Source organism: Elephas maximus, chromosome 23, assembly GCF_024166365.1.
Source record: "Elephas maximus indicus isolate mEleMax1 chromosome 23, mEleMax1 primary haplotype, whole genome shotgun sequence".
Lineage (NCBI taxonomy): Eukaryota > Metazoa > Chordata > Mammalia > Proboscidea > Elephantidae > Elephas > Elephas maximus.
This window is the reverse complement of record NC_064841.1, coordinates 49,000,513-49,005,367: the sequence shown is the minus strand read 5'-3', so window position 1 is coordinate 49,005,367 and position 4,855 is coordinate 49,000,513.

Genomic DNA, 4,855 nt, shown 5'->3' with positions numbered 1-4,855 from the left:
ATCATCAAGTGTGTGTACAGGCTCTGTCCTACAGTCTTAGAGGGGCAGGGGTGGTTGGTGTAGGCACAGTTATCTGGTTGCAGCAGGGGGTCATGCTCTGAACAAGGCAGGGGCTGACAACCGTCCCCTGAGCATCTGCGAAGAAAGCACATCCCTGTTCGCTAGAGCGCACAGGTGGGTTGGCTCTGCAGCTGGACCACAGGCACCCAAAGCATTTGGTTTTAAAGAATGGGAGGTACCACTTATCCTTGGTCCCCTATTGCAGGTGGCTAGGTGACATGGGTGAAGCCACCAGTCCTTAGTCCCCTGATGTGGATAGGTGAGGACCCCATTTAATAGGCAAAGCAGTGTCACACATCAAAAACCCACCTCTCCACCACACAGCTGAAACAGTTGCAGTCTGCCAACAAGGGCCTATTCTCCTGAAATGGGCCCACACAGGTCCATGAAGGAGTGAAAGGTATTCAAAGTCCCTGACTATTTGTACCTGGACAGGAGCTGCTTCTGTCCCGAGATCCCCAGTTTAGTGGAGCTGGCAAATTATCTTTTCCCCCAATTGTTAATTTATTCCTTCCCCAAGGCTGGGAGAATGGCTCAGGGCACGCAGCAGAACCTATCTCAGCCCCAGGAAAATTGACAACCACTGACGCGGGCTTGGGGCTTCAGTGGCTATCGATTTTCCTGGGACTGAGATAGATCCTGCTGGGGAGTGGGGCCGCAGTAAAATAAATGCAAGTACTTAGCTTTTGCCAATATTGCCATTCTTCTCTGGTTGCAAAGGTGTGAGTAGGCTGTGCAGCTCACTGTCTCTCCTTGAGAAAACCGTGTCCAGAATGCTACTGCCAGCCCCACTGCAGTCGCTCCAGGGGACTGTGCATGAGGGTGCCCACTGAGTCAGGTCTGGCAACTCCTTGCCACTTCTGAACCATCTTCCCCCTCTCCCCACCCCCGGCCGTTCAGTCCGTTTTCTAACTTTGCCTTTGATGTTCAGAGCTCCTAGCTTGTCATATATATAATCGTTTCACTTGTTTTATTGGGTCTTTGTTGTAAGAGGGATCACTGGAAGTGTCTGACTACTCCGCCATCTTGTCCCCTCCTCCTCATTTGATTTCTTGACTGCTGCTTCCATGGGCATTGATTGTGGATCCAAGTAAAATGAAATCCGTGACAACTTCAGTATTTCCACCATTTATCATGATGTTACTTATTGATCCAGTTGTGAGAATGTTTGTTTTCTTTATGTTGAGGTGTCATCCATACTGAACTCTGTAGTCTTATCTTCAACAGTAAGTGCTTCAGGTTCTCTTCACTTTTGGCAAGCAAGGTTGTGTCATCTGCATATCACAGGTCATTAATTAGCCTTCTCCAATCCTGATGCCACATTCTTCATATAGTCCAACTTCTCAGATTATGTGCTCAGCATACAGGTTGAATAACTATGGTGAAAAGATACAACCCTTATGCATACCTTTCCTGACTTTACACCATGCAGTATCCCCTTGTTCTGTTCTAATGACTGCCTCTTCGCCTATGCACAGGTTCCCCATGAGCACAATTAAGTGTTTTGTAATTCCCATTCTTTGCAATGTTATCTGTAATTTGTTATGATCCACATAATCAAATGCCTTTGCATAGTCAATGAAACACAGGTAAACATCTTTCTGGTATTCTCTACTTTCGGCCAAGATCCAAATGACATTAGCAGTGATATCCCTCATTCCACGGCCTCTTCTGAATCCAGCTTGAATATCTGGTAGTTCCCTGTCGATGTACCGCTTCAACTGCTTTTGAATGGCCTTCAGCAAAATTTTTCTTGTGTGTACTATTGCAGATATTGTTCGATAATTTCTGCATTCTATTGGATTACCTTTCTTTGGAATGGGCACAAATAATGGATCTCTTCCAGTCAGTTGGCCAGGTAACTGTCTTCCAATTTTCTTGACGTAGATGAGTGAGCATTTCCAGTGCTGCATGCATTTGTTGAAACATCTCAATTGGTATTCCATCAATTCCTGGAGCCTTGTTTATCACCAGTCCCTTCAGTTCAGCTTGGATTTCTCCTTCAATACCATCAGTTCTTGATCATATGCTACCTCCTGAAATGGTTGAACATCAACCAATTATTTTTGGTATGGTGACTCTGTGTATTCCTTCCCTCATCTTTTGCCGCTTCCTGTGTCATTCAGTATTTTGCTCACAGAATCCTTCAAATTGTGTGTTGAAGCTTGAATTTTTTCCCTGGTTCTTTCGGCTTGAGAAATGCCAAGTGTGTTCTTCCCTTTTGGTTTTCTATTTCCAGCTCTTTGCGCATTTCATTATTATGCTTTGTCTTCATAAGCTGCCCTTGGAAATCTTCTCTTGAGCTCTTTTACTTCATCATTTCTTCCTTTCACTTTAGCTACTCTGTGTTCAAGAACAAGTTTCAGAGCCTCTTCTGACATCCACTTTAGTCTTTTCTTTCTTTCCTGTCTTTTGAATAACCCCTTGCTTTCTTCATGTATGTCCTTGATGCCATTCCACAACTTGTCTTTCATCATTGGTGTTAAGTGCATTAAATCTGTTCTTGAGATGGTCTCTAAATTCAGATGGCATATACTCAAGGTTGTCCTTTGGCTTTCATGGACTTGTTCTAATTTTCTACAACTTCAACTAGCGTGTGAGCAATTGATGGTCTGTTCCACAGTTGGCCCCTGGCCTTGCTCTGACTGATGCTATTGAGCTTTTCCATCATTTAATTCCACAGATTTAGTCAACTTAATTCCTGCGTATTCCATCTGGTGAGGTACACATGTATAGTCGCTGTTTATGTTATTGAAAAAAGGTATTTGCAATAAATAAGTTATTGGTCTTGCAAAATTCTGTCATACGATCTCTGGCATCATTTCTATCACTAAAGCCATATTTTCCAACTACCAATCCATCTTTGTTTCCAACTTTCAAATTCTAGTCTCCAGTAATTATCAATGCATCCTGATTGCACGTTCAATCAATTTTGGACTACAGAAACTGGCAAAAATCTTCAATTTTTTCATCTTTGACCTTAGTGATTGGTGCATAAATTTGAATAACAGTTGTATTAGCTGGTCTTCCTTGGAGGCATATGGATAGTACCCATCACTGACATCATTATACGTCAAGATAGATCTTGAAATGTTCTTTTTGATGATGAATGTAACAGCATTCCTCTTGAGTTCCTCATTCCTGGAATAGTAGACCATGTGATTGCCTGATTCAAAATGGCCAATACCAGTCCATTTCAGCTCACTAATGCCTAGGATATCGATGTTTATGCATTCCATTTCATTTTTGATGACTTCCAGTTTTCCTAGATTCATACTTCATACATTCTACATTCCTATTATTAATGCATGTTTGCAGCTGTTTCTTCTCATTTTAAGTTGTATCACATCAGCAATGAGGGTTTTGAAAGCTTGGCTCCATCCTCATTATTAAGGTGGATTCTACTTTGAGGAAGCAGCTCTCCCCCAGTTGTATTTTGAGTGTCTTCCAACCTGAGTTGCTCATCTTCTGGCACTATATCAGACCATGTTCTGCTGCTATTCAGAAGCTTTTCACTGGTCAGTTTTTTCAGAAGTAGACCTCCAGGTCCTTCTTCCTAGTCTGTCTTAGTCTAGGTTGGTTACGTGGGATAAATGAAAAAATATGTGACTTTCGGAGGGTTAGTGGGATGGTTACAAGATGATTATAAAAATTTTTTTTTTCTGAGAACATTCTGCCAAGATAGCATCTTTAGCAAACATTCCCAGAGAGTTGCTTACGAAGGAGGTTTCTGATAAGGGGCTTTCGTTAAGACCCTCCTTTAGAGACATTGCTTCCACATCCTTTCCTTAACTGCAGATAAAAACATTTCCTTAATTACATGATTAAGTCTGAACAAGGGTTAACGGTTCCTGGAAAGCAACTAGAAGTTAAAGTTTATTTTAAGATGTAGTTGGAGGTTAGACTTCAGGCCAGTCAACTTGATATAAGCCATGTGCCTCAGTTTTGGGGTTCTCACACAGTTTGAACCACTGCCTTTCAGTTAACACATAAACGCTTAACCTTTTTTGCCACCCAAGAACTCCTCCAGGACCACAAAGTTCAGGTAAAATTCACCATTGTCAGTGGGAAGAAATATTTTGTTCCAGGAAAGGTTTTTGTTTTGTTTTGTTTTTGTTTACTAAACAAGAAGTGAATTTAAATCTTTGATATTTCTTCCCCAAAGTCCAAAAATAGTGTGAAGAAGTAAATGGCTCCTAGACTATAATCTCACAACACTCAAATATAAATTTCTGGTGGGTTTTGATCCTTAAATTTGCAGCTGTCACAGGCAGAAATATTCCCTTTGGCTTACCCAAAAGAATGCTCTTTTCAAAGGGTTAGAGAAGTGTTCTTAAACTTTAAAGACCCTAAGAAAGACCTTGGGAATTCATTAAAACTGAAGATTTCTGAAAGGATTCAGTCCCAGAGATTCTACTAGTTCTCAGGTGTGGGCCCAGGAATTTGCACCTATAACAACTACTGCAGGGGATTCTGATGCAGTCAGTCATCAGTTCACACTTTGAGAAACACTAGGCTGGAGGAGGAAACCCTGGTGGCATAGTGGTTAAGACCTATAGCTGCTAACCAGAAGGTCGGCAGTTTGAATCCACCAGATGCTCCTTGGAATCTCTACAGGGCGGTTCTACTCTGTCCTATAGGGTCACTGTGAGTTGGAATCAACTTGATGGCAACAGATTTGGGTTTTTTTTGTTTGTTTGTTTTTTTGCAGAGGGGTGGGGGCTGTAGGAACACTGATTTCTTACAACTAAACACTGAGTGCTTGTGGGCACTCTTCATTGTGCTCAGCTGACAC